The 23,957-nt window shown below is 42.9% G+C and overlaps 1 protein-coding gene across 2 annotated transcripts in view; it reads right to left on the reverse strand.

Moving 5' to 3' along the window:
- Positions 1-21,285, reverse strand: part of LOC106793193 (agrin-like) — a 154,200-nt gene extending 132,915 nt beyond the window's left edge. For both annotated transcript variants that reach the window (XM_014759910.1, XM_014759909.1), the window contains exon 1: positions 20,428-21,285. The gene's annotated coding sequence lies outside the window, so the exon portion shown is untranslated. The remainder of the gene's footprint in view (positions 1-20,427) is intronic.
- Between the last annotated feature and the right edge of the window lie 2,672 nt (positions 21,286-23,957).

A 23,957-nucleotide genomic window follows, 5' to 3' on the forward strand; every position in this document is an offset into this window, starting at 1 on the left:
ATCCTACACACCCGATTCTCCTGCTAATCACTATTTTAATCCGATCCGCGATAATGTCCGTGGTAATCGCGACGATAAATAGTCCGATAAGGGCCGCCCGACTCTTTTTATTTGTTCTTTCTTCCTAGAGCAAGGAGACAACATAAACTCGTGAGATCGTTGTAATCACGGACTGGAAGTTTGGAAATTGGCGCGGGCCAAATAGTAGTAGGGTTGCTGCCCATAGGTTGCTGCCCATAGGTTGCTGCAAGGATCGAACGACGATGGATCGGTCCACGAGGGAGAGAGAAAGGGAGGAAGAAAAAAAAGAGGCGTCAGCACCTACGCCCGGATAATCGATCGCGGCGATATGGCGTAAAAAAGTGCAGGAACGGAACCCTGGGATTTTCAGGATATTACCTTTTCATCCTATGGCAGCTCAGTTTCACGTTCGGTCACGAAGGCCCTGAATTTCCGGCCGGCTCGAAATGCCATTTTCCTCTACCCCCCTCCGGCAAGTCCTCTTCTCCTATTCCTATCGAACCCTCCATCTGCCCTTCCAACGTCGAAGACAATCCAGCAGTTTATTATAATTTATCGATGCTCGCCTATTTTCATCACGTTATACTCGCTTGGCCAACATTATTGCCAGCTGCTCCTGAATTTAACCGACCAAACAAATCACTCATCGTTATGCGCACTGACAGGGACCGTAATTATAATTAACAGTTTATCCGGTCTTTCGCGCCCTCTCCGCGGCAGCAACAGTAATACGCAGGTACGGTCAAATATCGCGCTTAAGGCTCGATACGACGTATTTCCGCGATAACTTGAGAAGATAAGCTCGTTACGTTGGAACATTGGTATTATACGACAATAAAATGGTATTACAGTAGTAGCGCCTTGCGCTTCCCTTCTAACAAATATTTTCATTTCCCAGGAAATTGTAGAAAACGTAGCAGGGATCAATTTGCCTCCGGAGAATTGCGGCTACGTTGTGACACAAATACCAAAAGAAAGATATGCGTACGTTGGTTCGGCAATTGGAGCTTACAAGCCTACCTTTATCGCCGGCCTACTTGTTTTTTGAGACCGATGGACGTTCTAACGAATACCGGAGCGCAAACCGCAGCTAACCGACCCCTACCAGCAAAGATATCTATATTTGACTCGGCTACGGGACCGGCGAAATTCCCGCACACCTGCTTTGTTTACCGTCCCTCGGTCCCTCTTCTATTCTGCTTTTGTATACGCTTCGATAACTCTCCTGTCTGCATCCGCGTCTGCTCTTTCCAACCGGCCACACCACATTTTACTTGTTCTTACCGCTTTTGTTTTGGCAAAAACGAGAGAAAATCGAAATCGAATCAAGCCAGGAATTCGAAATTCGACGTTGATTCCTCGATCGCGAATGTCGCGTATTCATTACGTATTAATTATGTTAATTATCAATTGCAACGATATCATCGAGTGCTTTCAAAGAATTCTCTGCTATGTTTAAATGCACGGGACGAAATATATCCCCCATTAAAATGATTCGCAACACTGTAATATCGTTGTAACGATGAGTAATGAATACGACTAGCCGTCGGATGAAGCATTAATTATGGAGCTTAATCGGATAAAATTTCCATATCTATAAAATTTGATTATGTAGGGAAGAGAAAGAGAAAATACTAGCGTGCTTGGGCCAACGATCGCTTAATTTCGATTGGTTGTTCATCAAAGCTAGATCTCTTCATTATATGGCTCATCGACTACAATACGTCTGTGGCCTGTGTAACAGCGACTAATCGTCTCATATAATACGATCGTAATATCTCATAGAAAATATAATGTATCGATATCGTCAGACGTAAACGTTCATTTATTTAATTTACAGCAAATGTTTCCTTCCAAATGATCCATATTCATATACGAGATTTTCGTTTAACATCGATCAGATTCGTTTGCATTAAACGATGGTACAAGCATTTTGTACCATCTCTCTATGTACAATCCGATACTATCATAGCAAACATGCGACAATCTCTCCACCTCTCTCTCGCATGAAATGCAAATCGAATCTCTCCTTAACGCTACTTGTAATGCATTGCATTTACAGCCACAAGCTTTCCGAGCTTTCGTAGAGAGGAAATTCGAATCGCGTCACGATCTTCCCGTTACCGGCATTAAAATGTTCTCAAGATATCCGCGTATTTCTTTCTTCCTCCTTATGCGAACATAAAACCTGGTGAAAGAAGGAAATAAATAGGAAAGAGAAAAGTTAGCGGAACGTTCGGAGTACGAGAAACAATGATGGATTCAATTTGTACGCTCGACTAGTTTCCGATACTTGAGACTCGCCTGAGGAAGGCGAGGTGAAACACTGTTGCGAAACATCGCTCTTATCCTTCGACAAACGTATTGTCGAAAACCACGGAAGCTATGGCTGGACGAACGTGTTACGAGCGAAGGTGAGAGAGGGAGAAAGAGCTTTCGGTAGAAGCAGCACGCATTATTGGAGAACTTTCGACGCTTCGGGTAGCGTCCTTGAAACACGTCTCGCTTCGAAACTCCATACATTTCGGACAGGATTACGGAAGGAAGGATAAGTTTCCGGTCTTCTCGAACAATTGACACGTCCCGGTAATACGACTTCCCTTCTTCCTCTCGAGCGCGCGAGCGCGCGCACACACACCGTAACTCCTCTACGAATGCACACCATCGTTCGTCTGTTTCACTTCCATACAGCTCTTCTCCGAAACACATCTCGAATACGAGCAGATACGACCTTCCAAACTGTCGTACCAAGTCCTGACTTTGTCGTCTAGTATCCGAACCTGTATGTAAGTAGTTCTCGGCTAGCGGCACGAGACGCAATACCATGTTCTCGCTAGTTTTCCATCGAGAATAGAATGAACCAACCGTATATACATACTTTGTTCCATAGTTTCCTTGCCAACACAGTAACGCTCGGACAACAACAATCCTTTTCCTTTACTTGCGCGCGAGCACAACCAGATCTACCTTTTAAGTATAATCTATGAACGCAGATTCCTCCAATCCGGAGTCCTCTACGGTGTTAGGATAAGGATGGGTCCTCGTATGCGTCCGCCGGAAGAATAGGAAGAGCGCTTCGGAACTTTTCAAATAATCGGCGCGGGCATTTATACATTAAGCGGAACGCACGCGTTTAAAAAGGATGAACGAGTCAAAGAAAGATCGGATGGACGTCAGGTCCGATTATCGACGCATCTCTCGGTCGAGAGTAAGCAGGTTCGATTCGATATGATCGCAACTCGATGTAATTCTTTGGAAGTAAGCGATTCATCAAACGTGATGGATCACGGTTAAAAGTCGAATGTTCGCGAGGATAATTCCGACAGCTTATGGGGCAACCATCATTTCCTACGTCAATAGAGATGGACTTTGGTATTTAACTTTAAAAGTTCATTGTCCTAACTCAACATAGAGTGGGAAGAAACATTTATCGATTCGATAGTTATATATACCTTAAATCATATCGCAACGCTGATAATCTTTTCCGACGATATTCTCTCCTCCCTTCTTCTCTTTCTTCTAAATGTAAACGGGCACAAGTGTCTCGTGTAATATTTATTTCGTATATCGATCCGGTCTGACCAAGAAGCGAACCTCGCTAAACTATATTTATTTTAACCCAATCAGACTCGACTGGGTCACGATCGCTCGGCGGCGTTTCCTATCGAGATTTAAAAGATGACCTTATTACCTTGAGAAGATCGATCGATACTATCAGTAAACTAAATTTACCGAGCAGCGGTGCTAGAGTTAATGAAGACCGACATTTTTAGTATTCACTTAAAAACGATCCATGAATAGTATTTTTCGAAGTATCGAACCCGAGGCATCTATATCACAGGATTGATCTATTCATCTTTTCTCTCTCTCTCTCTCTCTCTATCTCCTTGCATTGGCCAGCTGTGGAGTCTCGTAAACGACCGTCTGTACCACGGAAGGAGTCTTCCGTGGTCTGTGGTCTACCATTTGGGAAACGCTGCTCTACGAGGCTTTACCGGTCGACTTTATGAAAGATAACCATTATTAATGCTGCACGCTGAACGTGAAATAAGATTTATAACTATATACTCTCACGACTCGAATAAATATCTCGACTTTGGAAGTACTTTCTTTCGCCAATTTTCATCCCATTTGCAAGATTCCGTTAAAATGTAGTTTAACGATATTAACGTAAACAACAAAAATGCAATGATGAAATCTTTCGAAATAATATCGATAACGGTGGATCAAAAATTGGAGGAAAAGTAAGGGAACTTTGGAATTCCTGGCAAGGTCGAAGTTGGATCAAAAGTGATAAGACCTCGTCGAGTTCAACTCCGTCGGTGATGGCTATTCCGTGCGGACGTAGACGTGTTTGCAAGCCGGCTGATTTAAATAATTAATCGAATTAAAGTACGGCTCGCTTTGGTTCCGCTTGTGGAAGGTGTATACGAGCCTTCTCTCTCTCTCTCTCCCTCTCTTTCTTTCTCGCTTTATCTAGCTCTCTCTCTCCAACACTGGCCGTACGGTAAAACTTGATAATTTAATTTCACCCGGCAAAGGAAGTTAATCCCGCCGTGACGATGGGGTAGCCGGTCTGAGTGAAGGGTTTGCTAGGAAGGACGGCTTTGGTTGAAAAGAGAACGGGAATGTATCCGGTACTTCCGTCCTACCGACTGCCTGGCAAGTAACTTTTGTTTGTTTTCTACGGACTCCAATTGAGGCGAGTTATGTTTAACTCGCCTTACGCGAGTAACGTCGAACTAACGAAACCGAGCCAACCAATTTTCTTTTTCTTTCTCTCTCTCTCTTTTTATCTATGTCACAAACCGAACGAGATTTAGATTGAAAAGGAAAGCACGCTGGAAGAATACGCATGCAAGATTATCTCGCATTATTGAGATTGGTCGCGCATTTAATTATGACTATCTTTGAACCGTCGAAGAGGAAAGTAGCTCGGATATCGAGTATCGTGAATAAAACCGTACTCATATGCATGAAGAGAAGCACGGTGATGCATATTCCTACATAAAGTAGATAGAATGGCAAAGCAGATAGGGAAATGGAAAATTATTGTTGGATAGAGGCATTGAAATGGAACGTTCATTTAACATGCGTAAGGACGTTTTCGAAAGAGAATTTTAATCATTTACAAAAAGAACATGACGAAAGTAAGTAAAAGCCATTGATTTAAATTCGATTAAATATGTAGAACTTGAAAAACGTATACTAATCGAAATATCGAAAATAAAATGATCCATTTCGGTAGGTTCCACCTTCTAACGGAATGTCGTCTTATGTCGGCGTCGCTAAGAGAATGCATTTTAATTAAGAAAATAAATCTACGAGGCTCGAGTAGGCGATATCTTATGCTTACGAGCTTGAACATTCAGAAAGAGCTTCGCGCTCGCCTCACCGGAGCCATTTAATTTCGTTAGGATCCGAGTGAGTCGTGCCATTAGGCGAGTAGATATACCCAAGCCGTCTACCGTCGCATGATACGAAGTAAGACGAATGTCGCACTTCATTAAGTCGAACCGTCATTTCCACCCTTCCACCCTCCTTTTTAGCTCCGGAGCCTCTTAAATCGCGCCCTTCTTCAACGCGTCCCTTCTTCGTGTCTCCTTGATGCTGCTGCTGGTGATCGTACTACGGTCCCAGGTATCTCTTCAAAAGTTAGACAGCCTCTACCGTTTTTTTTCCCTTCTCTTCTGACGACCTTTTTTCTATTCAAAGTCTTTTCATTTTTCTTCTATCCCATCGCTCGTTCGCTTATCGCTCGTTCGCTTATCGCTCGTTCGCTTATCGCTCGTTCGCTTATCGCCATCGTCGAATCTCCTAGCCCTGACTCAAGGACCGAAAATGGTAAAATTCAATGAATTCGATGTTGCAATCCTCCTAATATACGAAGTCGTTATGAATTCTCTTGCGTATAGAGAGGAAACGTTTGACGAGAAAGTAGATTCGTTAAATTTTTGTAGAACGCTTATATGAGTTAAGGGGTTCGAAAGAGAAGCAAGAGATGCTACTATCTTATTTCGCTTTTAACTTCTACCAAGAGAAAGTATACCGACTTTCAAAGAGACGCGGTAAATATTTTTCTTCTGACTTAAAGAAATCTAAACATTTGCAAACGATCCCTCGTAGGTTGTATTTCTACTTGGGTGCTTTCGCGAAGCTTGGAATTCCCTCCAAGGGTGGAAGGAGAAGAGAATAGAAAGGATCCTCGATAGCTATGTTCTTTCACTCTTCGTCGAAAATAAGAAAGAGGAAAACCGCGGATGGTTTCTTACCTGACATTCGTATAAACTGCGGCTCGATACGCGGAAGGCAAATCCAAGGCGCATTGGCGGTAACCCGGTAGATTGTTGAACCTTGGCACGATTCCTAGGTGGAACTTGGCTCGGTTAGATTCCTTTTACTTTGACCGAGCGTACTACTAGGAAAGGAAAAATATGTGACACGCGAAAGATTTGTGCCCTCGAGGAATACGCGCATACGGATTTATCGAAAATTTCCTAACGAACTAATTATCGAGCAAACATTATTATAAATTCGATTCTATGATCTGAAGATGTAGTTGTAGAGAATAGACAAAATAAAATGACAGATGACTCGTTTATTTTTAGCGATATAAAAATGTAAAGGAAAAGGGAAGAAAGAAAAAAATACAAGTAACGTGGATAGGAGTGAAAATGAGATTGGTGAAGAGTACGAGTCAAAGAAGCGTGGAAAGTATAACCTAGGAAAAAGAGTGAAAGGGAGTAAGTGGAGAAAGAGTAGAAAAGAAAATTTGTTCATGGTACATGGATCGCGCTGAAGGATGTAGGGGGACGAGCGTCAGTCGTATCTGACAAGAGGGTGTGCTACTGCAATAATGAACCATTCGCGCTCGCTCTACCAACGGGAACGGAAAAAGAAGAAGAAAATTCAACGTCAGCGGATGCGGAACGAACTACTGCTACAAACTTAAAGGGGACCGAATATGCCTATGTATTTTAATGGCATTGAACGACTATTGTAATAGGACGCGTTTTTAATATGGATATGTACATCTTATACAGGGTGTTTCCGAAAATATGGGCATAACTTTGAGGATAGTTTGAATGCGAAGAAGCATTTTAATGACAGTACTATACTTGTGCTTATTTCATCGATAAAATTTAATATTTAATTCCTCAAATTAACTATAACATATATAAATACATATCTATGCAATATTATAACGCAGGACACACGTAGGCGCCCAATTGTATCTATAGGTGCATCCAACATTTCCCCGATAGCAACGTCAATATGATATGTTTAATTAGGAATAAAATGATAACGTCGTAATAATTACTCGATTAATCATTTACGCTTTCATTCGTTATTCAAATATAATAATTAAAAAGTCATTGCTGCTTGACTACCTAATAGTAATAATAATAATAATAATAATAATAATAATAATAATAATAATAATTTGGTGGGAAAAATCCGAAAGATCCTATTTTGTAGGTTTGTATATGCCGATAACTAATAGGAATTATTAATGCCAAAAAAGTTGGACAGCCATTAGTAATAAGATAGGATTTATCATTATGGTCATCCCGGCTTTAAGACTGTTTATTAACGGTTAAGACAGCTTACTTTCCCGCACATTACCCATAATGTACAGGCAACAATAATTTACCATTTCTAAAGGATACGCGCACACTTGGTTCATCGATTATGTTTCTCCTATCCGTTGCTCGCGCATAAGGAACAATGCCAGTGGATTTGTGAAATAGGATAATAAAGCCGCTAAGCTGTCACAATGGATTATTTATTTATTAGTTCAGCTATATCTATCTATCTATCTCTCTCGTTTAGTCTCTTAAGTGGTTTCCAAAGAAGTGGATACAAAGTTTCCACGCGATAACGAGAAGATGATCGATCCTTTCTCGCGGGACGACATGTCGCCATAAAACTTACTTTGGTGATTCGATTTTCAACTGCACGCTTCAACTTTTTTCCTTCTCTCCGTAAAGTAACTTTTCTCTTAATCTATTTATTTACTTACTTATTCGCATGGTGGCACTGCAATAAGTTTACGAGTGGAAAAGAAGAAAAAGGATACAAAAGTAAATAAAAAAATGATGCAATATGTATTTTGCGATTGAATATGGGAAGAAAAAAAAAAGAAGAAAAGAAAAAAAATACTTTGGGTCGTGGCTGTAACAACTCCGATAAATCAATAGTTGAAAAAAGGAAGGAAGGGTGGTTATCGATACCTGCGCTTTCTGATTTCCATTTCCTGCGATGCACCCCTCTTAATTCGGATCCTTCTTTCATCGGTCGATCTATCGACCGTGACCTCCAGAAGCTATTCAATTACGAGAAAGCGACTAAATAAATTATTTCCGTCTCCTCTCTCGACCAATCTTCGTTCACCTTTCCGTCCTGCCTCAAAGAAACAGCATTTCCAATTAATATCGAACTCTTCGCATTCGCGACGGGAGAGAGAGATGGAAATTATAGAGATGAATAGAAAAGTAAACGGATAGGCTGGTGCTTTCGACGAAAGTAATCGAGTTTTGCGATCTTCAAAGTAGATCGGCTCGAATAAGGTCGAACAAATATCCTCTCTCGTGTTTGATTAAAAATACATTTACAATTAGTCAGAATTGCTGCGACGATAATTAATAGAAATGAAAATTAGTATGCACTTTCTACATGTCGCCTCCGACATAAAGACGAACGCTAGAATTAAAATTACTTTCACCTCTATGTATGTTCGTGTCTTTGCGGATTAACGAGATATGAGAAATTAATTTCGAGAAACTCGCGTATTCGCATTCGCGTGTAAGACGGTGATAAGTGCTTGTAAGAGGATTACACAGAGCCCAGGGATATCACGCGCGGCTTGGGAAATGAGAAAAGGAGGGTGATAGGGTTGAGGGCTGAGGGCGGAGGGCGGAGGGCGGAGGGCGGAGGGCGGAGGGCGAAAGGAGCAGAGTAAAAACGAGTGGCAGATTTAATTGGACACGCAACGTTATTCGAAAAAGTGCAACGCCGACGTGTTCGAAAAGCGATGAAAAAGAAAGAGTACAAAAATTAGGTCAATCGCCTCCGGTGTTAAAACCGATCAGGAGGAGCTGCACCCCTGCGGAGCCCAATTATTGTATCGTAGGTAGGACGATATACGATCGCAGTTTCTCGTCATTTTGATATCGTGAGAATCGTCGCAGACCCGGGAAGAAATGTTAAAAAGAGGCAAGAAGAAAAACGGATGATCCGAGGAAGAACTGATAGGTACATCGAAGAGTACCCAAGACAAAAAATACAAAACGAAAGAGTTTTTATTCTTTAGGATGGCACTTGGAAGAGGAGAGGAGAGGAGAGGAGAGGAGAGGAGAGGAGAGGAGGAGAGGGTGAAGAAGGGAAAAGATAGAAGGCGAGTTTAAAGTAAAAGGAATACGCAGGAGGTTTGGATACGAAAAGGTGGAGAAGACAGACTTTCGATAGATTTTCCTTTTAGCAACTTTTGTCTTTTAGCCGGGACTCGTGGCGCAGCTTTGGAGCTGCTATCGTTCTGACGGCGCGCCTCTGCATACAAGACATCTCCATTTAGATGTAATCCCCTAGCCCTTCCACTTTCTATTCTGCTCCCTCTCTCGCTCTCCTTTACCCGACCTTCTATCATCGCGATGTTGCTTGCAAGCTCCGAACGTTCTTTAACCTCCTTTCCTTCCTCTGTAGTTTCTTGTATCTCTTTCTCAACGACGTCCCCCTCGTCGTGTTCTTCTTCCCTTTTTTACTTTTCTTTCAACGTCGAATTGCTACAACGAACATCCTCCCGTTTCATATCATCTATAACTCCGATCGCGGTTTTCTTTTCGATTATGAGTAGAGCCCTCGGGCTGAGACGGAAAGCAGGTCACAGCGTAGCTTGCACTCCAACGATCGCCAACGATGAGAACTGTATTTGGAAATAAAAGGAAAATTGAACGATGTAAAAACGTAGAGAAATGCTGTTTCATTCGCCGAAAGATTCGCGACAGCTGATGAAAAAACGTACGTGTATGTCGATTCATTTGTAACCTATTCGTGATATGTCAGCATTCTGTCTGAACGAGACGCAACGATGCACGAAGAATCGCGATAGAGACGACGAAAGAACGGCCGAGTCGTAGACGGGGAAAGAAAAATTTCAATTGAAAAACAACTGTTTTCTGTTAAATTCAAAAGGGAGATGATTGAGAGAACGGCAGTAGTTAGGTCCGTGAAAGGGACGATATGATGATGGACGGACCACCGTCTAAAGGGTGGGAATCGTAAGCGTGGAAACGGGAAATAGACAGAACCGCGACGTCGCAACGTCTATGGTTCGCGAAGAGGATATTAGAGTTCGATATCCTCAGGCTGAGTATCGATTTCTGTGAGATAGGTCACGGTGTACGCTCGTTCGATTCCATCGCATGCGACCGACCAACCAACCATCCAACCAACCATCCAACCAACCAACGATCGAACGCTCGAGGGAAGCGGACAAAAGCCAAGCGTAGGATCAAAGTTCGCACAGAGGGGATAGCTTTAGGTCGAGAGTAAAAACAGGAAAAGCAGGTGAACGTACGCGTGTACGATCGATTTCGAGTATAGTTCAACGCTAGGGTAGCAGCGCTACTCGCGACAGAAAAATTCTTAACCGGGTTATTACGAAAGACAAATGGGATATACTGACCGGTCTTCACCGCGAACCAGTATTTCATTTGACGTAGAACGCGATATTACATCCGTATCGTTTGTTTCGGCTCTATGCTCCCTTTGCTTTCCCCTTTCTCGGAGAGAAAAAACAACTTCTAATATCCCCGTGCTCGAATATCGACTCGCCTACGACTTAAGAACGGAAAATTTCATTGCGCATATATGAATTACGACTTATTGTATTTTCTATGAATATCTTTGTATAGAATTACCAACGTATAAAGGAATAAATATGAATAAATGAATGAAACGAATTTTTCATGGAGGCAAGAAGAATATACAATTCGGAAAAGTCTCTTCTAAATACCCCCGTAAGAATTACGAGTACTTTGGAAAAGATCGATCGATAGGTAAGATCGTTGTTCGTTGATCGTTGTTCGTTGATCGTTGCCTCTTTGGCGAATGTTAAAATCGCTTTCTTGCGTTCGTGCACTACGTGTAATATAATGTAGTATCGTAAGAAAAGTAGAGACTCGCATAGGCAAAGGACAAAAATAAAAGTTGTTCGCAAGTTTTACGAATCGAAGATGTTCGAGAGTTTCATTTTAACTCGCTTTCCTAACGTTTATATACGCATTCGAAATATTATGCTGAATAGTTTGAAAGCACAATTTTCTTTCTTTTGCGTCACCGAGATAACATTTTGCAATATTCAGAAACAACTTTCGTAAATAATGTCTCAGCTATTAGGATAATGGCGATCTCATCCGGGAGATCGTAGAATTTTGTTCCCTCTTTTAAACATTCTCGAGGATCGTGGATTCGCGGTAGATATGCTTCACCGCCGGTACAAGAGAGATCCTCGGCTAAATAATAAAGTTGCATCCGTAGGTAGAGGCTGCTTCTCATACGAGACTCCTGAATAAAATATCTCCTTCTGTTCTCGAGCGGGGGAGGGGGTTCGGTGCAATCGTACGAAGAAGGAGGAAGGCGGAAAAGTAACTTTTGTGAAATTTTTCTTCGTCTTTCTTTTTGTTCGGTGCTCTGTCTCCCTCCCAGCAGCAGCACCAGCCCCCAGCAGCAGCGTTTCTATCGGTAGCAAAGGCTGCCTGCCTGCCTGCCGTTCGCTCGGTCGTTCTCTCTTTCTTACACTTTTTCGCCCCTGTCTCTTTTTAGCCGATGCACTCTCTACCACGTTTCTCTCGAGATTAGAAAAAGGTCGCTCCTCCTTGAGACGCGACGTTCGTCTTGAGGAGCAATAGACAAGCACGAAATATATTCCGAGCGAGTCGCAGCCCTTTCCTTCGCTAGTTTCTCTTTATTTCCTTTCACGATCGCTCCTTGCCGTTGAGTTTCACGGATTTCCAAAGTTATCTCTTCGTTCCGTGTCTTCCTTTGTTCATTGCTAACGCGGAGAATAAACAAGTCGCGTCTATATATAGAGTAAAAAAGGGGAGAGAGAAAACATCGGTCCTCGTTTCGTTTTCGATAGCGAAACACGGTTGACACTGTGTTATATAATACGCCTAAAGACAAAAAGTCCTAATAAATACTTGTTTGCGCTCAATCCTCCATTTTGTGCCATTCGAAAGAGAAAAAAAGAAAAAGAGAACGAGAGGGAAGACAAAAAAGCGTCGAAACCTATCGAGGTTGTCCTGCAACGGGGACTGCAACGAGGGCTGCAAACTGACCCGAATGAAATGCGCTCCTGCTCGCTTGGGACACGAACTGTGAAATCCGTGACAACTCGAGAACGCAATACGCGAGAACGCAATACGCGAGAACGCAATACGCGAAAGCGCAATCCGATACAATGAGCGACGTGATAAGAATTAACTGCAGTTTTATTTCCATTAAACGACAATGCCGGCCCGCTTTTAATAAATACGCTAATATCGTTACACGATCGGTGATCCCAGTTACAATGGAAAAGTTTCAAACATCCGGTCATAATTTCAAAGAGGTCAGAAATTCGTCTTTGCTAATTCTATTAGTCGAACACGCGAACCTCATTGCAATCTCGTGGCATGGGGTAACTCAAGCTTTTATCATATACTTGGCTCGTAAAAGAAACAAATGTATTTATACATCCTTTGCCTAGTACGAGTCGAAAGGAAGTCGATACATTAAACAACCACGTCCGAAGCTCCTCTTCGCCCTTCTATCCTTCCTCGAGGCGTTTGTAACAGGAAAGCCTTTATTAAGTCTTCAAGTTGGCGAGACGCGTGCCCGTCCATCTTTTCTGCTAGCTCGACGTGTTCTCCGTCGGCTTTCTCCCCGTTCCATCGACCTCTGTCCCTTTCCACCCTTTCATCGACGGTTTTCAAGTCTTCGATGTAATTAGAAGACTGCTAGGCAAACGAGAGAGAGAGAGAGAGAGAGAGAGAGAGAGAGAGAGAGAGAGAGAGAGAGAGAGAGAGAAATCCACGATCGAACTCGTCTCTCTCCCCCTCTCCCTAACGTACACGCATGCACTGTGCACGTCTTTTACGTAAAGTGTTAACGAAACGAAGCTACGTCGAACGAACGTTACGAGCGTGTTTCTTTAATGACTTTATCCTCGTTCGCTCTTCTATCCTACTCAAGTATTACACATAGGTCTGCTAAAGCGGAAACAAATTTGAGAAGCGTCGGAAAATAATCGTGGGAAAATTCGTTAAGCGCGAAACAACATCGTTTCTCTGAAAAGGCAAAGATACGGCCACGGTCTTTTGTCAATTTTCTTCTGTAAATCGCATTAACGTAATCTTTCCAGGCAAAGACACGATCTATGATTTTACGACGCGCCGGTGGAATGAAGAAAACTGCATGCTATCTCCGAGAAAGCCGGGTTAGATCATATACCAAGGCAAAAAACGAGGGAGAACACGCAAATCCACTCCAACACGGGTAAACGTTTATAAGGTTTACGCGAAAACGTGCGCGTGCAAAGCATCTTTCGCACGAGGGGTGGTTGTCGTGTGCGTGGATGAGAGAATACCTTTCCCCTCGCCTCTCGATCTTGTTTCTGTATTCGCTCTTGTAAGTAACGTCTCGGGATCTTACGATACACACGATACACACGATCTTGTGTCGAACGAGATTTTGAAGATTCGACACTGATTTCGCTCTAACCTATCACAGCGCGTCCGTGCATACAATGTTCAACAAGATTCTATCTCTAATGCTGACACGAATAATATTATTATTGAAATATAGACGATCGATCGCGAGTCTGTCTATAGCAGAAAATCTAAGGATCTTAGTTAAATTGTTGGATCCTGCTACAAATGTCAAGACTATCTCGAATAAAGATAGTAGCGAAGTAAAAGTAACGTTAGAATACGACATCTATTTGTGTCACGAGCTATCCTAGCTGCTTCCATTTTATCACATTTCATTCAATTCCTAGAAGCTTTGGATTTCTAACAAGAGTCACAGCGTCTCTGGCAAACGAGAGAAACAAAGCGTTGTCGTTGTCGTCGTCGTCGTCGTCATCGTTGCCGTCGTCGTCTGAACTTAATGAAGCACAAGCATAAATCTGCAGCCTCCGTGACTACGCTCTTCTTCTCTCCGTGTTTCTCTTATATACACTCTTTCGCTAGACGTTGTCAATTTTTTCCTTCCTTCCTTTCTCCGGAACCGAAAAGAGAGAAAAGGGAGCCATGCGAGTTAAATGCCACGAGATCTAGACGCAAAGTACACCTATATACAAAGGGTTCGCGTGATCAAGATGAGAGGAAAGAAATTACGCGTAGAAGAAGGCTATGTATTTGTCACTGTTACTGCTTGACATCCTCTATTCGTATTCGCTGACATAGAGAAACGTTTCGTAAATCCCAAATGCGCGACCGTTCCCACGCCGTATTTTTTCATTTGCTTTGATTTTAAACGCAATCTGATATAAAATAGCAAACTTTTTTATTTACCTTCGTAGTGTATCGAGAAAAGGCAAGGAGAGAATCGATTGGTTCGAATGGAAGGGAGCAAACGCAAAGATTTCCAAGGCCTATAAAAGAGATTTTCAAGAGAGTGAGAGACGGGGGGGGGGGGGGGGGGGGGGGGTGGGGAAAGAGTAAGGAGATTTCGTAAAAGGCGGAAAATATAAGGGATTATATACCTAATCCTTCGGTACGCTGTTAAGAACGTCATCTCCAGAAGGCATAGAACCTAAAAAGCAGAGAGGGAGAGAGAGAGCATCTTCGCTTGGAACGTGCGCGCGCACCTGTGGCAATTAATGCAAATGCAACGGAGCGCGTAATCGCGAGATAACAAAGCGATCTCGCTTTAAGGAGAGTACTTTGCTGCTGCAGTGACATTCGAGCGAATTTACACGAGAGAAAGAGAAGGTGAAAGAACGATAAAATAAGGAATAAGAGAAGGATAATAGGGTGGGACGGCGGTGCAAGGGGAAATCATGAAAAGCAGGTTTGCGAAGCCTCCAGGGTCAAAGATGTGTCCGTGCGTTCGGGCGTACTAATCGTTCGCGAAAAGGGAAGCGCATTATAAGCATATTTTCCAAGAGATGATTGCTGCAACCTTGCAAAAGGGAAAGAACGAATAAATCCTTGGTAAAGATGAAAAGACGGAGGTGAGATGAAAACAAAAAAATGTTGGAATCAAAGGAAAAAGAATGAATTCGGTGCTCGGTAAAAACGATGCTGTAGGAAAATATCGACGCGGCCGGGTCAAAGTGTCGGGTTGGAATATTCGGGTCTTGGACCAAAAGGTTAATGGCGCAACGACGCGGGTACAGGAGCCATCCTACGTAAGGGGGCTGATGGAAAATGTAGGACCTAGGTTTTGGCCGATCTCGGGGTACCAGGGATACAGGCACACGGAGGAAGTTTCGCACACCCTTTCTCGGTGTGTTAGTCTTCATAAAGGTGACGGTAGTCCGTGCAATAGGTATATACGTCCTTCTATTTGATCAGGTAGAGCAAACACGATATTTTCTCACATGTGGATACGTATTCCACAAATCCTGGCAGTGCGTCAGTTTACGCCACTATTATTTGAGCGATACACGTAAATACAAAAGCTGTGAGTTAGAAAAATTTCTCTCCTACGTATAAATATACATCGAGTAAATATGTAGATGTATGTATATTAAATAGGTGTAGGGTAGAGCGTGTGTACGTGGAGCGTGTGTACGTGGAGCGTGTACGTGGAGCATGTACGTGGAACGTGTACGCAGGTGAATCCATCACCCGCATTCGGACAACGTGGTAGAATTAATTACGATGAAATAATAGAGGAAGCTTAAATGCGCGTACACGTATACAAGGATAAACTCGTTTCGTTCGATTTCGCGTAGGGTATTTACACCACGTCTCTTTTGTGGAAAAACGCGTATCTCTTTTTGCCGAAAAAGACCAAGATACAGTATTTAGAAAGAAAAAAGGATAAAAAGATCCTTAGCGACTTTAAGGAAGTTCTATTCGTTCGGAATATAACACTAAACTTAAAAGATCGTAAAAAAAGGTCGTGCAATTGCGGCCAAATTGATTTTCTCGATGCCTTCTCGTCCAGCCCCCCTCCTCCTTCCTTCTTTTCTTAGCTTCTTTTAGCTTCCTTTAAAATGGCAGGTCCTTTCGTTTATCCGCCATCTTCCCGAGATAAAGAGGGTGACATTCCACCGAGAGCAGTTTTAACCGATAGCTTCTAGAAGGTTCGCCGTCTCTTTTCGATGTAACTACTATCTCTTCCTTTTCGTCATCGTCCTTATTCACCGTAGTAGGACGCCGACGAGAGTAGGATGGTAATTGGATAAGTTAATTAGCTTTTTAAATGAAACTTTGTCGAGCTTTTAGATGCTCCCTTTTTTTCCTCCTCGGCAACCGTACCTCATCGTTGACGTCTTTGTCGTCGTCGTAGTGTGCTCATGGTGGACGTGGCCCGTGTTCCTTTCGAGGAGCCTTAAAGTAAGCGCAAAAGCCAGTAAACGTTCTCTCTCTCCCTCCTTCCCTCCGCATCTTCTGACCCTTAATTGAAGCTATAACAGGTCGGTAGCCTCGAGCGCTCTTAATGCTGCGGGACTGCGTCACTTTAATTGAAAGTGCACGGATTCCTCTGATAGCTGCGGCCGCTTCGAGGTGCTGCGCTGCGGGAGGAGTAAGGTATTTACCTTAAATGTACCTTCAATTGCGTTTCCTCCTAAACGTAGAACAAACACCACGCTTCGCGTGTGTACAATGGAGGAAGGACTACGAGAGAATGAGAATCTTTCAAAGGGAAACAAAACTGTTAGGAAAGTTTCCATTACCGCATGATTTTTTCTTTCATCGTTTCCTACCTAGTTAAAGTTTTATTGTTTTATACGTGACTCTATAAATACTTGCTCGGTATTTCCTTCTCCGTCCTGACGAAACTCGATTCGAAAAAGTCAATCGGAAGATATCGGATTAAGCCGAGTTTAAACAAAGTTTCACACGCGCATTATCGATGGAACTCTCCTTGCGAAAGAAAAAAGAATACTTAACGTAAGAGATTGAAAAAATAATGTAGAAAAAATACGATCTTTCGTTTGATTCTTATGAATCGAAGGAAATTAGAGCGATGAAGATGGAATAGCGATAGGAAACTATTGCCGAGCAACACGTTTAAATGTAATTCAGACGACGATGTCCGTTGTACTCGTAAGTCGAGTTACACTACACGCCGTCCGAAGATTTCGGGCAGTCCAATTACAGCTCTGAGTAATCATCCAAAGTTACGAGTTGCCGTTAACAAGTACCCTACTCTTGGAGTATTAACGCAGTTCCTGTTTCTTAGCCTGGATAATTCCACGAAATCGTGTCGGAAACTTCCCATCCGTAAACGTAGTAGGTAAAGATGGAGTGGGAGAGAAGAGAAATGGAGAAAGACCAGAAATCTAAGACCTCTAGGCAGGGACAATGAACCCATGGTTACGATATCGATTGATTTGTCGTCATTACAAATCTATGTATGTATGTAGTTTCTAAATAAACGTTCATACTGACGCGTTATTTTTTAAAAGGTAGCACGAAAACGTTTACATAAGTAAGTTACGTAAGTTGCGTTTTCTTGTTCATTCTAGCGGAGAAAACCGTGTGTATGTTTATTTAAATACCCTTACTACATCATTCTTCTAAACACAGCTGTTCTTTGCTCATACATACCGCCACACACATCTATGGAAATTCCCGGAATCGGTATAGCTTCAACGAGTCGCGATAGACGTAAAAAAAGTGTCTCGGTACTATGAGCCTATGGATACCACTGACCTACATAAATTCTTGGAAGAGCCACCGGCACAATGACCTACTTCGTTTCTTGGAAAACAGTCGAACCGTCGATGCTAATATCTCCGAAACGGGGTAACAGCTAACGGTATTCCTACGAAATAAACATTTTTCTTGACAAATTTTTTCCTCAAAATAACAAACAAAATAAACGGCTAATTAAATAGGTCAAAAATCGATCAAAGCGAATTGTTGCATAGTCTAAGTTATTACTTCTTTCTCTTGTGGCAAGACTATGACGTAAAAAACAGGTATAACCGTGTATACATTGCATACTATTGACGTGTAATAAATTATAACAGAACCGAGAAGGTCTGGTCTCTGGGGGGGGGGGGCGGATATTAAAATTATAAAATAATATGCGCATATGAATGTTCCTTTCATTCGTCGGTCGAATGTCGAATGAAAGGACAAAAAAAAAAGTAGATATGAAAAGTACGCGTAGTACGAATGAAGGCTTGTGCCGGTTCTCCCTAGCAGAGCACTTTTTCGACAAAGATAAAAAGCTAGAAAAAGCGAGCTAATGAGAATCCCGAAAGAATGACGCAATGGGAGATTAAAAGAGTGAAGTAAAATGCAAGAAGAGATGAAATTATTGACTTTACGTTTTTTCGACAACTCGCTATCATCATCGTATTTTCGTAGCAACGACCAAACGCATATATATATATATATATATATATTCGGGCAAATGATAAAAACAAATATAAAATGAAAATAGACGCGAATTCAAAGTTTGTTTCACGAAGCTACTAAAGAGCGCAAAAAAGTGATTTAACATATATCGGCAAGAAATAGCTGCTAGAAAGAAAGAAAGTAACACTATTATAATACGTTGAAAACAAACGTCGTTAATTCTTTTGTTCCTTCGAGCGTTGAAATAATCGTAGCACCGTTAATCGTGGCTGTTCGCGAGTCTTTCATAACGACGACGCAGCGAACCAACCTATTTCAATGGACAAAGGATTCTGTCGAGTAGTCGACAACGCAGAAAGAGAGGTAGAGAGTACCTTTGCTAGGACACACACGGAAAATGAAAAGGAGAAAGAAGGAAAAGAGAAGTGACGGAAGCCGAGTAATTAATTATCCATCGGATAAGAAAGCGGTACAGTCCGAGGAAACGCCGATATTACTACTTGTCGCAAATAAAGCGTCATCTTATTCTCGCTTTCCTTTTCCTAGATACGCGAATTCTAAGAGAATAAAGACTAACATTGAAAAGTGTCGAAAACTATTTCGTGATTCGAATAAACTTGTTACTCCATAATTCGTATCGTTCGATAGCAACGCGAGAAGCAGGGAACACCGTTAATTAACATTTATCAACACCGTTCGCAACAATAGCTCCTTTTAAATCGTCGGAAACTCGCGAGTCAAGCATTCGTACGATCATAGATAACGAGCCCACCACGAGTAATTTCCAATGAGCTTCATTACAGTTCCCTTCAAAGTTTCCAGACCAATCAGGACTTTATCTTTGCCGTCATCGTTACAACGCCGAGGAAAGAGAGAGGAATATACCGTGGCAATCGATTCTCTTGAGATCGCGAGAACTTAAGCAGCAGGTGTGAGCTTCGGGGTAAACTTTCCTGCGATTAAGACACAGCCAAAGCACGGAATTACCGGTAGATAGCCGAGCTTACTAACGTTTCATCGAGATTTCGATGAAAACGATGAATGCGATTATCGTAGGTGATCGATAATGAAAACAAAATGATTCCCCTGTGCTAATTACGTTTTATCTTCGACAAAGATTCGAACGACGTCATAAGCAACGTATCGCGTGATTTTACCAGTACGTAAATCACGAGACAATTCTCAAATACGCGAATGCAAAGTTAGACGCGTCAAAATAAAACGATCGTACGAATCGGACAGCGCGTGTTTGGATTCTCATAAAGTTTCTAAAGTGTAAGTATGTAAGTAGAAGGTAAATACGCGATGCGATACTTCTTCTTCGGACGTTTTGTTGAAACGAGCAATCGCGTAACAAGATATCAAACCGATCTTGCGATCGCTCTTGCTAATCTTCTGGCGTGGATCTCCGTCCCAAATATTTACCTATGATACACGATACGTGGCTAAACACGAAAGAAACGCTTTCGAGGTGACAAACATAAGAACGCGAAAAGATGCGCGAATCTACATTGGCACGAGTTCTCGATCGATAACTCCCACTTTACGGCAGATTCAACCAAAAGAAAAGAACAAATAAAGATCGAGAACATCTCCGAGGCAGATTACCTTTCTCTCCAACTTCTCGTCCTATTACTTTTCCCATCGTTGATTTCTTCGAGAAACTCAACTTCCGAGTAAATATCTTTAACTTTCCGATCCGTCTTGAGAAACATCGATCTTGAGAAGAAAAATAAAGAAGTCGCGTGCAGAGTGGAAATGTCATTTTTTTTCTTTTTTTTTTTTATCTAAAATCGATCGTCGCGTAACAGTTATTTGGCGAGAAAAAAAAAGGGGGAGCTTCGAACAGCGATAGGATCGGGTGCCAAGCAATATTTACCTGTCGGCCTTGTCATTTCTTTGTTCATCTCGCAAAGGCGCTGCCCTTTGATTAACAAGAGCGGAAGATCCCTCGTTTGGGCCCCGGCTCGAGTCACGCGTTCTCTTCTTTTCTCTTCTTTCACCGATCATATTCTTCGTCGACGCAGCAGGGAAAACGAACGAACGAACGCACGCACGCACGCACGCACGCACGCACGCGATCGTTGATCGTTTTTTCGGAAACTCGATGCGACAAGGTTATTTCGGCACAACACCGCCTCGCGTATATCGATCTCGCGCTCGCAAAACTTATATTTCTTCCTCCCCCACTCTCCCCCTGTTCGAGCACAAAGATTTATTTCCAGCAACAAGATGCGTCCGTTTTTTATCGTCCCAAGGTAAGAGGTGGCATTCACTCGACGCGACAAACCCACGAATGTCCACAAAAGTTTTCTCAAACATAGGACGAATCTCTCGGATGATCGATAGATGGCCAGCCAAACCACTCGAATAAGTAATTCACTTCACACCTTTCACTCTCGTTACTCCGTATTATCCGAAAATATAATATTCGTCGTCGTCGTCGTCGTCATCGCACAGGATTACGAGAGCAACTCGTTCTCCGGGCGTTATTTTGGAAAAAGAAAGTCAAGTTCTCAGCGCGGAATGCTTTCCGATATCGTCCTCCCTTGTAGATCGATCCATAGCGTGCGTAGGGTGGCAGAATTCGATCGAGGCCGCAAACAGAAGATTATCCGTGAGGGTTGCCGTAAGGGTTGCCGTAAGGGTTGCCGAGAGGGGTACCTCTCGAAGGGAAGAACAAGTCGCGAAGGCTCGGCACGCGAGCTTGCCGGCCGACTGAAGCACGGCTCGAGCGTCGACCGAGCTCAAACCCAAAACCCGACTCCCCCCTCCCTCCTTCTCGCTCTCTTTTCCTTGGGGACACGGGGCAGGAGGTACAGAGAGTAGTCTCCGTGAGGGGGAAAGGGAGGAACCATGCGCACCGAGGGATGGAAGCGAAAGGGCGGGAGCACTCGGCGGCGGGTGCACTCGGCGGGTGCACTCGGCGCGTGCGCCAGGTGAATCGCCGGACGAACAGGAACAATCTATATCTACTTTCTACCTGACGACGACTGACGTTCGCGATACTTGCGCGACTCTACTCCTTCTAGTTCCTCCAATCGCTATTTTTTCATTTATTTCTATTCAGTATGCTCTTCGAAGTACCATATTAAAAGTTTATTCCCAATGATGCTAAAAGTCTTAGCTTTATTTCAAAGCTTTCAAACAACGAGCTTTGATTTTCTTCCTAGACCGACCTATGAAAACGACAACCTTCCCGAAGAATCTGTTTCGTATCAATTAATATTTGAAAGGGCACGAAACCCTCATCGAATTTTCACCAATTCTTAACGATTATCGTGAAATCCGTAAGATTTGAAAGCCAAGAAAGCCACTTTGCAGTCTCCCAAGCTCTCATCGAATTGAGAAGTACCGTTGGGAGCTCGAATGCACAGACGTCGTCTCCGATTAATTAACGTCAGTTACGATAAATCAATCGAATCGTTGTTCTCGATGAAGTCAACGATTCTCCGCGGGCAATCCGTGTAGTCTTGATTCTGCTTCCACTCTCTGTTGCCGTCTTTGCTATGTGCCTTTTAACCCCTTCCTTCCTTCCTTCCTTCCTTCCTTCCTTCCTTCCTTCCTTCCTTCCTTCCTTCCCACCCACTTTCTTCACTTTCCATCGTTATCCCCATTTCGGTGTAGGGAATCAATCAGCCCCAAAACCACTACCTCCAAGAACTCCAAGAACTTTGGTAACGCGTTTCCCCGCGCTCTCTTCGCATTGCACTGTTACTACTTCTTCCAGTGCTACTACTACCACTACTTGTTTCTACTACCACTATTATAAGAAAAAAAGAAAGATAAAAAGGTCAGTATCGTAGCGAAGAAACGCACGATCCTTCCCAACTTCTGTTATCGCTTTCGCAACGATAATCGAGTACGCTCCGCGAGTCTTCAAATGGGAAACTCGATCTATCCGTTCCTTTACTTCTACTTTTACTTCTTGAATTTCTTTTCCATATTAGGAACTAAAATCGAATCCTTTTCTATCGCGATTGGCAAGACGTATATTTTCGAATATGCGCAATTCGGTTTTCAAAGTTTACCCGTTAAGAGATTCTTTCGCGATGATTTTGGTCGACCGAGATATTTCTGGAAATAATGGAGAGGTCTGCTAGAGCGAACCATCGGTTGAGGCCACTTAATGAGTACGGACAATAACGATAATCAAGATAACGCAGGGGTAGCGGCGACCCACGAGAGATCCGTTTAGTCTCGATCAAATTGCCACTATTATCAGTTATCCAATTATTATAGCAAATTGTTCGTGTTTGCCGTTAACCAAGTTACACCGTGGGGAAGCTACGAGTTTCTTCTCCCCCTTTAGATTTCTCCTTCTCGTACAAACTCGTTCGTCCTCATTCGTTTACGTTTCTCTTACGTTCTCGTTCCAACTCGCGCCCTTAGTATCCGCGACCAGGTGCACCATCATTCGCGTAAGCACGCAGTAAATTCCAACTCGGAGAACTTTGCACACACATGAATGCGCGAACGCGCAGCACCAAGACGCGCAGCACCAAGACGCGCAGCACCGTTACGTAGGAATGCGACGTCGAAACGTGCTGCTGCTTCCATCCGAATAGCACCAGCTTCCGCAAAACGGCACAACTATACCAAGGGAGAGAGAGAGAGAGAGAGAGAGAGAGATAGAAAGAAACAAAGAGAAGGAACCTCGACAATCGACGTTACGTACGGCATGCATCTTCGTTTCTACCGGGTACGATCATAATACGCTAAGACTGAATTATAGGTATTGGCAATAGCTTGCCAGCACAAGCCGTAGAAATATTCTCTTAAGCGTCTCTACCTTCCTAGTTCCGTCCTTTTCTTTCTCTTTAGCTTTACCCAAGGATGAGCCTTACGAACAAAGTACTACTATCTATGCTTTATGATCATTTTTTTCCTTCTCTTTCATTTCCATTCGGTTTGTTCGTTTCTTCCTTACTTTGGAAAGACTCTTGTCTCTTGCTTCGTTTAATCAAACAATAAGCAGTCGGAAAGAATGAAGACGATAAAAATGAATTTTCTTGTAGCAGTAGAAAGAGAATGACGGAAATGAAATAATAGGGAAAAGAAAAGAAAAAAAGAAAGGAAAAGAAAAGAGAAAAAGAAAGGCAGAACGTTAGCCGAATTATGCAGGCTGCGATCGTTTATACGTTTTTATATCCTACTCGTGACTGAGTGAGTGGCCGGCATACGGCCTTGAATAACGATCCCTCGCCGTCGTAATAATAAATATCTATGTATGGATCTCTCCCTTATCTCTTTGACCGTACGTTAAAGCAACCCTTTCCATAGGTAGACTCCCCTCCGTGTCTCATTTCCCGCTACAGCGCTCGAGTAACGCGTATCGCGCCGTGTCGTTTTTCAAACTGTCCGCTGGGCACGCGCGACCCCTTCTTCTTCCTCTCGGGGCGAATACTC

This window comes from Polistes canadensis, unplaced genomic scaffold (assembly GCF_001313835.1).
Source record: "Polistes canadensis isolate GaletaPanama2010 unplaced genomic scaffold, ASM131383v1 scaffold_12, whole genome shotgun sequence".
NCBI classification, from domain to species: domain Eukaryota; kingdom Metazoa; phylum Arthropoda; class Insecta; order Hymenoptera; family Vespidae; genus Polistes; species Polistes canadensis.